The sequence below is a fragment of the Triticum urartu genome, chromosome 2 (genome assembly GCF_003073215.2).
Source record: "Triticum urartu cultivar G1812 chromosome 2, Tu2.1, whole genome shotgun sequence".
Taxonomy (NCBI): domain Eukaryota; kingdom Viridiplantae; phylum Streptophyta; class Magnoliopsida; order Poales; family Poaceae; genus Triticum; species Triticum urartu.
In genome coordinates, this window is record NC_053023.1 from 281,599,062 (window position 1) to 281,610,724 (window position 11,663).

The window sequence follows — 11,663 nt, forward strand, 5'->3', positions numbered from 1 at the left end:
ACTCTCCACTATGACCAGCCAAAGTTGAGGCACGGATACCAACGAGAGCCTGGTTGTTTCTATACTTGGACAACTCACCTGACTGCATGCACACCAGGCAAACGAAGCTCGTGTCGTGTTGGTGCTCGTGTCGTGTTAGTGTTCTCAACCAAAACCTCGCGCCTCCATCTCAAGGCCAAGGAGCAACGTGAAACCTATGATAGAGCCAATCGGATGGTTGAGAACACTACAATTCGTAGCTACCGATGCATGTGTGAGAGAGGCCGAGTGCGTGCGTGCACCTCTTATCAGAGTACAAGTTTATGTGGGTGGCATCGACCTAGGGAGCAGTGATGGTGCGTGCGAGATGTCCCGAGAGATAGGTGTAATGCGTCTAAAAAAAGACTAGTCTATAGCTCGCCACGAGGCTATTCTTGTCGAACGCCAAGCGTAAGATATGTATCCAAATGGTGCCAGATTTTGCACGCACACAACAGTAGAAAAAGAACTAGTACCATGGCATATGCTACACCACGGCCGAGAAAATGTGCCGACGTTACGTCATCCGGGAATAGTGACACACTTCAAAACTAGAACCGTCAATAAATTTTGAGCGTGTCTCATCACATTCCAAATTACTACTTCTACCACGCTATATTTAATTGCAAACCTATTCACACCGATCACAACCTAAGCGGTTTCCCACTTAGGAGCATATTAGTAGTACTCGGTTATAAATACTACTATGCTAAGATGACTGCACATTCCACCTCAACTCCTCATCCACAAAAAACAATCAAGTCAATCAAGCCATAGCCAGCGTGAGTTCTAGGTCGAGAGATTTCCACCAGGGAGAGGTGACCATGGAAGAGGAAGCACGAGAGATGTCCCGCCTCGCGCGAAAGCAGCCGACATGTCCAACCACGCAGCAGTAGCATCACAGAGGTCTCGCCGCGCCGCCGAAGCAGCACGGAGGTCCCGCCGTGCCGTTGATGTAGCAGACTGGTCCGGCCATGCCGCGGAAGCAGCAGAGATATCCCGCCACGCCACCGAAGCAGCACGGAGGTCCCGCCGTGGCGGCGGCTTAGGAAAATTTCTCGCGGGCAGGCGAGGACTCTTACAGGCACATGCATGTGATGGTCCATAGCCAGATGGATCGGATCTCCGACTGGGCGAGGTTGCAGGACGAGGCTACCGATGTCATCCGGCAACTAGGGGAGGGCAATGCAAAGCTCCAGGGCATGTGCGACCTACTGAGGGGAAGATCGCCGGAAGGGCGAAGCAAGAGGAGGAGACCGCCGCTTTGTTGTAGAGGACACGCATCATCATCAAGAAACTTATGGACGAGAATGCCATGCTCCGCATCGAGCGCAACAGGCTGGTGGAGGAATCCATGGATGCTGCCAAGCAGCGTATTAAGGACATGAAACTGATGAAAGAGATCATCGCCCGCCACAAGAACTAGTCTCCACGACCTAGAGCACATAAAGAAAGTAGAGATCAGCGAGCCAGATCGTTGTATGCGTCTCCCTTCTTGTTTTGCCCTTGTGTATTTCGAGCTTAGCCGCATGTGGATTTTTTAATTATCTTCTTAATTATGTAAGACAATTATTATCCACTCTCGTCGTCCTTATATATATTCATCAGTCTTGCTATAAGTCGCAGTAGATGATATATAGGTCCGTCGGATCTTACATCAAGATCCGTGCAAAATTTTCTTTTCAGATTTTCTTTTTTCTCTCTTAAATCTCATTCGAGTGAGGCATTGCCATGCCGTTAAACAGAGGCTCGGGCGCCATTAATGGAGACCTTGGGTGAGAGGTGGACGAAAGATGGAGTTCGAAGGGCTCGCACGCCTCCCGTACTCAAATAGCTACCCTGCACGGCGCCACCTAGCTAATAAAAAAGGGGACGCGTGGCGGCACGTAAATGGTAAATAGAACGCACACGGTTTCAATAATACTTGTGTTTCCGATTGTAATGTGACATCACTTGTTCCAAAATGACTTTGTTGATTGTTAATGTGTGCGCCTTCGCAAATTGGACAACAAAATTACCACGGCATGTTGGTGCCATGTCATGACACCAAGCCAAGTTTCATGATTTTCATGCGTGCTTCGGATTTACAAGAATTAAAAAACCAAGTTTCTCAATGTTTCCAACCGAGCCATGACGCCCAGATGTTTGAATTTCATTCCCATTTCTGGCATGGGAACTAGAAATTTACCCGAGGACACACATGTGATTTTTGAACCAGCTTTGGTGCACTGGAGCATGTGCTTGTATTTAAAATTTGAATTATGCACACAAAGGTGACACGTTCCCTCTCAGAACCACGAGCCTTCTTGAGAGAAGCTCCGGTTTGCAAGAAACTTATACCAAAACTTGTTCCTATTCTGCAATTTTTTTACCACAACATGGTAGTACCATGACATGACATCATGCCAAGTTTCATGATTTTCACGCGTGTTTTGGATTTACAAGAATTTTAGAACCAAGCTTCTCAATGTTCTCGACTGAACCATGATGCCCAGATGTTTGAATTTCATTCCCATTTCTTGCATGGGACCTAGAAATTCACCAGAGGACACACATGTGATTTTTCAATCAACTTTCGTGCACGGGAGCATGTGCTTGTAGTTCAAATTTGAATTATGCACATTAAATGACCAGAAACTCAATTAATGTATGAAAAAGGCCAAACGAACCCAGAATAATTCCAAATTTTACCAGGGCACTCATATAGTTCTATGTTGCCTTTGCGAAGAAAATCTGGGGGGAGGCAGCGTATATTGTTTCGCACACAAAGGTATAAAGAAATAAAGAAATTAGCATACCTATTTAATTCTTGGGTTTTTATTATTTATGCCATTAGTTGTGTATGACTACTCACTTTTTCCATTAGAAGTTACAACTACTCAAAAAATGCCATCGATCCGTGAGATGCCTGCTCAAAAATGCAATTAGATATCTAAAAAATGCCATCGTTAAGTTAGATGTTTGCTCAGAAATGCCATTAGACATTGTTATTTTCACGTCAAACCCGTTGACCCTGTTACATGACAAAAATAAGCTGATTCTGACAATGATAAGTTAATGGTGTCCAGCACAACACACCCCTCAAATAAAACTAAGCACCCTGGAATTCTTTGACAGAACTAAGCACCCTGAAATTCTTTGACAACTAAACTGCTAGCTATATGATGTTGGCCATATATATTGTATGTATATAATGTGAAGAAATGAGTGGTAGTACTATACCAACTAAAAGATGAAATGTACGAAATATAACAAGAAGAAACATGACATAGTTCTGCTGGGGGCTCAGCACAACACACCCCTCAAATAAAACTAAGCACACCAGAAATTAAACTAAGCAACTAATCCGGTAGACACTGCATTAGAACCACCATGAGCAACGACACTGCCACCTTACTCGGAGTCCTCGTCCACGTCCTCGACTTCGTCCTTGTCCCTCTTCCTCTTAGGCGATACTTCTTTGCTTGAAGCGCACACTGGGCTCTTGCTCTTCATCCAACCCTTGTAGATATTGAAACACAAGTAGCCATCCATTGCAGTGTAGTGGATGTGGTCTATATCTAGTACAGTCCACTGCCATGCACGATGAAACATGTGCGGGTGTTTCTTCAGTTCACCGTACGAAAGATGAACCATGGCTCCTGCCAGGGCCAGCATTGAAGGCTGATCAAGGGAGGGCACCAGCCCTTCCTTTTGGAGGTCGAAGGGGCGCCTACAATGAGGCCTATCCGACCCAGGATTTCCTTGTCGTTCCTAAACTCTAGAGTAACGAATTTGACACGGCCGCCCTTGAGGAACTTCTTAAATTCCTCGCACTCAACGTCGGCATGGCATATGTGGTAGACCAAGCATAAGTCATGCACGCAAACCTGGATCACGGAGGGCTTCTTCTTCTATGCCTCCTTTAGATTCTTCTTGCTTCCCAGGACCGTGGTGTACTCAACATCTAGCCCAGCGGCCCACTCATCATTTGAGTTTTCGAACATGCATTTGAAGCGAGCAAGGCATTCTTTCACCATTGCGGAAGAATGGGTGTAGATGACATCGAACTCATTGCCAGTGATGGTTCTAACCTTATACTCACCGCTGATCATGGAGATTTGGGACGCCATGGATTTGGGAGGAGGGTTAGGATTAGTGGAACTGCCATAATGTGAAAGGATGAGACGACTAGGAGCGGTTTATCGATTGTAAAAATGTCAAGTGGGGGCGCGTGTGAATGGCAGGGTAGTGGCTTGCCTGGTGGATAAATGGATTCATGCATAGTACTATGGGGGCCCAATTAGATGTCATGTCTACTCGGCGCCCAATTAAATGGCTTTCGATGTCATCTCAAGCATCGGGAAAATTACATGTGATACGAAGATTGAACGGTTGCATGGCGTGATTCTAGACCTATGGGTGAATATCCTATCTTGGAGGGTTATTCTGCAAATTTTCAGCAACTTAGCATGCGACCGTTCGATCTCAGATCCAAGGCCTGCCAGCAGTCTGTATCATGGTCGCGCCTACCACGACCGTCGCCTCGCTCGCGCGGTCGCGCCCTAGGAGATTTAACACGGTGCGTTAGGCTATCTGATGTTGGCATGTCATACATAGTCATCACTTAGTCACTCATACAACAAGGTTAGCTATAAGGTTGGCTACAAGAGTATTTTTTGTTTACTTCTCTCTATCTCTTTCTTCGTAGTATTTATTGCATTTGCCAATGAGTGACCTCTTCCAATGAAATGGTGCTTAGATGAGGTGCTATGGGCATTAAATGGCTTAGCAACTCAAGTCCCCAATGCATAGGTGCTTAGTTTTTTGTTGCTAAGTTTGCTTCATCTAGGTACACGCGCATATCGCCGTTTCTTCCTGGGGTCACCAAACTAGTCTCTCTCTTCTTAATTAACTTGTCACATCAGACTTTATGCCTATGTGGCAGGCTTAGCACCTATAGGATCAAGTACAATAGTGGGATATAACCCCGCTTTACATGGCATTTTTTCATATGTGGGGGAAAGAGGCAAGGAAAAAGTGGAGGAGTGGGCTCTCAAGCAAGAGCCAGCCTCTACATGGTGGAGCATCGGGAGAGGCACCTATATGGAGGTGGTCAGGAATCGGGAGACTCACGCCGGTCATAGCGCCGCAGTTAAAATGATAATGGCAAGTCAAATCACCGGGCCCCACCTATCCAGCAGTAACTCAGTGTCAAATCACATGGCCCTATGTTTGCAGCAGCCTACTCCCTCATCTTCTCGCGTCTCTGTCGAACCGACTAGGCGGAACTGCCCCGCCTACCGTGTGAGAAAAGCCCCACCCTCGACTTTTAAATAGTATAGTATACTAATTTTATATCCGTGGATTGCGCCATGGAGCAAAGCCTCAAGGAAACGGCGGTCCACATGTATGGAGTATACAGCACGCCCGTCGCGTTTGCGTCGCACCCCAAACGGTCGGTCGGTCTGGCATGCCGTGCTCCGAATGGAACACGCGTCATATTGCGTTTGCACACACATGTGGGACCGCAATTGAGAACCGACCATAGGCACACTCGCCGGCCCTGCAAGTCGGGTGAGTTAAAAGAAGAGAGAGACCAGCGATAGTACTACTAGAGAAGTGTTGTAGGAGTACAAACGTTGGTACCTGGACGACCCCTGCAAGACACGGAAGATCAGTTCGTCCATGCATGTGACCAGACTCCAGCATACACGCCTGGATTGGCAATCGTCTACATATCATGCAGGCTGTGTTGTACAGGGTTGTAGTTCTGGTGAGAAATCTAAAAAAAGGTTTCTTGTCATCTCGCAAAATTAGGTGTCATGTGCTTCGGAGCACTGCAAGGGTTAAACAGCGACAACTGAGTTGGGCTAGTCATTGGGGGCACATGCACGAAGACTACTCGGCTGCCATCTAGGTCAAGCCGGCTATGTTAATTAGGACATCTATCGACGGACCCCTTTTCTACGAGTTTAACTTTAATTTGAGCTTTGATCATCATCTAGTTTGTCCGTGGGGATTCATCTTGTCTCCTTTGGGCAGTGAGGTTATGATTTCTTGTCATGTGGCATTTTTCGTGTTATATGTTATAATCCGGTGCTTTAGATCAAAATGACGACAACTGGGCCTCCGGGGCACATGCGTGAAGACTTCTCGACAGTCATTGCCGAGGTCAAGCCGGCTCCGGCCGGTAGACAAAAGAAAACTAGTACTCCACTATATAGGCAGGAGCCTCCGCGCTTGCTTGCTAGTGTTGCTCTCTTCACACTGTCTTGTCCTCTCCAGATCTAAACACGATAGAGGTGGCCACACTCTCTCTCTAATCACCGCTGGTCACAGATCCAGCCGGATCCTCTCCGCCGGGGAAGGTGAGAAGGTGCAACATTCACGCGGTCGTCCTCGGCGACGGCTCTTACCCACTGCCAGTGCGTTCCGATCAGCGTGCCTTGCCATTCTCTCCTAAACATCGCTGGCGAGGGAGGGCCTCCCACCCTTTCTTCCTCGCTGCCGTAGTGTGGGCAGATCCGGCCTCCCGCCGCCCACCTAGCGACATCCCGGCGACCCTCAGGTATAACTTCCTTCTAAACCGGTCTTGCTCTACTTCCCGAGCTCCTGACGTCACTGCATTTGTATCTTTTACTATTTCTCAGGCCCCCTCATAGATAGGATCGATTGGCTGTTCAAAAACCACCTGATATTTTACTCTAAGAGGTAAAACTAGTTCATGCACTTGAATCTACTAGTACTTGGTTCAAACAAGGAATAAAGGGGTGGGGATGGGGGAAGATTTTTTACCTGAATCTAGGACTTGGTCAAAAGAGGAAATAATGGGGGCGAAAAGTAGCAGAGACTAGCTATCCAACTGATCTCTAGGTCTAATAGGGAAATAAAGGGAACGCAGTACAAACTCAATATAAACCTGATCTATTGGTTGAAAAAGGAAAGAAAGTGGGGACTGGGGGACAAGTCAACAAAGTAAGTCCAGCACTAGATTTGCTAGCCTCACACAGTATAAGGTGGCTATATACTGAATAAAAATGGGACCAACCCAGATATCCTCTTCTGATGTTTGTTGCCCCGATCCGCTCTTATGTAATGCCACTGGTAAAATGTAGCGGTCGCACTGTTAGAAGTAAGGACACGTTAAACCAATGTTGTTTTCAATGTAATGCCTCCAGTAATATGAATCAATGGCACTTTTTTTTCATGTCCTCCTAAATTTCCCATTAAGATAAGTTGCTTCTTTTCATTAGAGATGCAGCTGTCCTGGTCCGCCTGCTCTCCCGTTCCCAAATACCGACTCTGTAGCAGCTGTTAATGTAATGTTGCTGGTAAAATGAAGCAATGGCACCATTAAAGTAATGTCGTATTTAACGGTTGTCATATTTAATCCTAATGCCCACACTAATATCTAGCAATGCTGCTAGAAATTGCTACTGTCCTTGTACGATTGCCATTCAGATAAGGAACATGCTTTTTTCATTTGATGCATGTTTCATCACTTGTTAGTCACCCTCCTTTCCACCTTTTTTGTGCAAACAGAGATATACATTTCACGCTTGATCTTAGTTGAACTGCACAAATGATATCCAAATTATAGTTGAACATTCCAGGAGCTTCACGACCAACCTTGATGTTGCTCAATTTTATTGCAACTAATGAATAAGAAGGTCCGTGGGTTTCATTTTCTGATGGAAATGGAACCGGGGCTGGAGCCCTTTTCTTAAAAAAAAGAAGAAACTGCTAGCTCATGGGACATTGCTTCATTTTAGGTGAACTGCACCAAAAGGTCCCATGAATTGAATCATCCATGTTGGTGACTGGTGTCATCGCTTCTACGATGGCATTGACTGCAGATATGGTTCCCATCATGAGGTATGTTCCTTTTTTGTCTGACTGTTTGCCAAAGATCCTGCATGTTGATCTTGCTCTTGTGCTACTGTTTTGGCACTGCCATGATAAAGTAGTAATGTTACTATTTTGCACCTTAATCTAGTGGCACTATTAATTTGAGGCAATGTTTTGGCACCACTAGTGCCATTGTTTTTTTATATATATCGAAAGTGGGGGTTCCCTCTGATTTCATTAAAGAAACCCAACCATAGAGAACCATTATCCGACAACATCTCAGTATAAACGGGCAGTTATGCAACTACCGCTAGAACGATTGAGTACTAGCAGGAGACAAGTTCGCCACATAATCTATGCAGGTAGGGGGATGCAGCACCAGCTCGACCAAGTTCGGATTACAACCCAAATGCTACCACAAAAACATCAGGGGGAAGATAGGGACTGAAAGAGCCAGCTTCAGCATCCTAGTCTAAGCACCCCCGGCCTTCATCCTTGTGACGCACGGTACACCTCATTTGCCACCTGCTCGTCCCTAGTGTAGGTGATAAAATGAAGTCATAATACAGTTAAAATAGAGTGAGTGTCCTCTCTATCATTTCATTTCCAATGTAGATAAATAAAGTGCTTCTCTTTGTTAATGTATGTTTCACCAACTAGTCCCATTGTTAATGTTTAAGCATTTCTGCAAACTGGGGTGCTTAATTTTAGTTGATCTGCACAAAAATATAGATTTGAATGTCTCAAGGCCCCTCCTTGTACTACCACTGTACACTAATGTTCATCACTGGCAGAACGTGTATCGAGGAGACTTGGGACGATTTCTAGTATGAGGCGTGGCGTACCGTATGAGGCGTGGCGTACCGTATGAGGCGTCGCAGGGCCCATCTCGCCCTCGCGGCATGGCATACTATGATACTATCGCAATATTTTCTTCTATTTATTTTGCATGTTTCATCAACTAGTGCCACTATAATGTAATCACGCTTTTTCATTATCTGTGCAAACAGGGTTATTTAGCTGCATTTTGGTGTAACTGCACAAATGTACGGATGGAACTGACATATATGCAGAGTGCGAGGTGTGACAAGTAAAAATTACCGACACCAACCATGCTCCATGCACACATTGGCATCCACCACCACCAGTTGGATGTGTGGCGCTCTCTGTGGACGGATCTTTCTCGGCAGCAAATCCTATAACCAAATACTAGTAGCTTATATTGGCAGTGTTCTTGGGAGTACTCTTTTCTAAAAGAAGAACCAATTTATTTTTCTTTATTTGTACACAATGTCACAACTTTGACCCAAAGGTCTAGAGCTATTTAAGGGTGATTGGCGTAGTACTCGGAGACTGATTGTAAGCATGATTTTCATTAGCTGTCACATTGATTGTAAGCATGAGCAGGTGGAAGATTAGGTTAGTGCGAAGCTTACCTTAATCCCTACCGCCGCCGTTGAAGCAAGGCGAGCGTCGTGGGAACCATGGAGAACGGTGGGGAAGCAACGTCGCGCCATCTGGCCTCCTCTTGCGGTGGTAGAATGAATGCTCCTATGGCTCCGGCTGGCTCTGCACCCTCACAAACGGCACACCGTACTCGATCGATTCGTTATCCTCTAGGTGCTCGACCTTTTACCTGTACGCCCACCACCTCCGCCTGACTTTCGCCTCGGGCAAATCTGTCTGCTCCATTGCCCAGAGGAGATACTCGATGAACTCGAAGGACTGCGGCGTGACTGCTGCCGAGGTGTACATGTACATTGCCGCCATCTCGCTCTTTCGCATACATTGCCACATGGCCCTCACCGTCCTCAAAATCTCCCACTCATTGTCAAACCAAGTAAGGATCTCCTTCAACCTAGCTAACTTTGCCGGGTCACCATCGGTGATCTGCCTGATTCTCTGCTGCATCCTCTCCCTAAATGTCCTTCTGAGTGGTCTGGTGCTAGCTTTGGAAGATGGGAGGAGAGACGGTGGTCTTGCAATACAGAAGAGGGAGAGGCGAGATGGTGGTTTTGGAATGGAAATGATGGAGAGGAGAGGAGGTGGTTTTGCAATGGAGAAGAGGGAGAGGCGACACTGTGGTTTTTGGAATTGAGATGATGGAGAGGAGAGGAGGTGGTTTTGCAATGGAGAAGAGGGAGAGGCGAGACGGTGGTTTTTGAACGGAGATGATGGAGAGGAGAGGAGGTGGTTTTGCAATGGAGAAGAGGGAGAGGAGCGTGCGGTAGCGATTTAGGATTGGACGAGAGGGCCGACGCGCTGTGACTGGATCAAATTCAAAATCAATTTACCCTTCAATTAAGAAAGCGACCCCACATTAACTAGTCCCCCTTTTATTCTGGGTCATAATTGACCATGATTTTCGCAAATAAAATATATGTTATACGTTGCAAAATGATATAATTTGAAAGTACATTCAGATACGAACCAAACGATACAATTTGTGGTGACATGCATTCACAGTTTGCATGTCAAATACAGTATGTGGTCAAACTTTGACCCAAAATACGCAAAACAAAAAAAATACTTCCAAGACCAGCGCCGCTCTTCCGCTCTTATTCTCTTAAAACGCCATCGCAACTCTCCTGTTCCAATCTAAATCTAGCGTCGCTCCTCTCCTCTTCCATTTCAAAACCACCGCCCCTCCTCTCCTGTTCCAATCCAAAACCAGCGTCGCTCCTCTCCCGTTCTAATCCAAAACTAGCGCTGCTCCTCTCCTCTTCCATTCAAAAACCACCGCGGGCGAGTGAAGGTGTTGTGGAGAAGTAGATCAATTGAGGAGTACAACCGATACGCAAGGATCGCAGACGGCGACCCTGTGAAGCTAGCTAGGATGTTGGAGATACAGTCTTGGTATGACAACAATGACCAACTAGCGGCGACAGCGACATCCATGGCCAAATATCTACAACAGAGCGAAAAGGCGGCGACACTCCCAGAGGGAGTCGCGGGGGAGTACATAGAGCTGCTCCTCTAGGCCATGGAGCAAACAGATTCACCGAATCCGATCCTGAGGGAGTGGTGGTGGGAGTATCGATCCCAGGTGGAGCATCCACTAGAGGTTGAAGGATCAAGCATCTATACGGTGCCGTTTGAGAGGGTGTCGTGCCAGATCGAGCCGGTGGACTCTTTGTCGACCGAACCCAACTGCAAGAGGAGAAAAATAGTTGGCCCGACGATGCTTCCCCGCCATCCTCTCCCTCGCCATTCACATCGTCTCACGGGGCGGCTGCCTGCCGCTGAGGAATAGGAGGGACAGCCCCCCCCCCAGCCCAATAGTCAGGCGGGTTGTGAATTGTCAGGAGGAGCTTAGGGTTGTTAGTATTTGCAGGTTGTGAATTGTGTTTTGTGTTGTGTATTTTGAGAGTACTTTCAGATATGAATGTCTTTTGAATTTCAGATTTGCAGTATTGAGCATATGAAGTATTTTATGAATTCTGGAGATCTATTTTTAGTAGTTAAAAAATGTAGTTTCATAGGAGTATAAAAGTGCAGACAATGTGATTCTCAGAGAAGAAACTACAAGTTTCAGTTTCAGATAAGAAACTGTAACTTTCAGAGGCGGAACACTTATATTTACACGGCCTTTTCAAACAGTGTTAACATCATGTTGGAAGTTTTATTCATGGTTAAAACTGGAACTACCAGCCAGTTAACATCATGCTGATCAACATTCATGCATAGCACATCTTCATATGATGCACAGTCAAAAAGATATGCTATTTTCAAAATGCCCACACAATGTCGAGTGTGCGAAAAACAGAGAAAACGAGGGGCGAAATTTTGGCAAGTGTTAGACATGGTGTGCATAG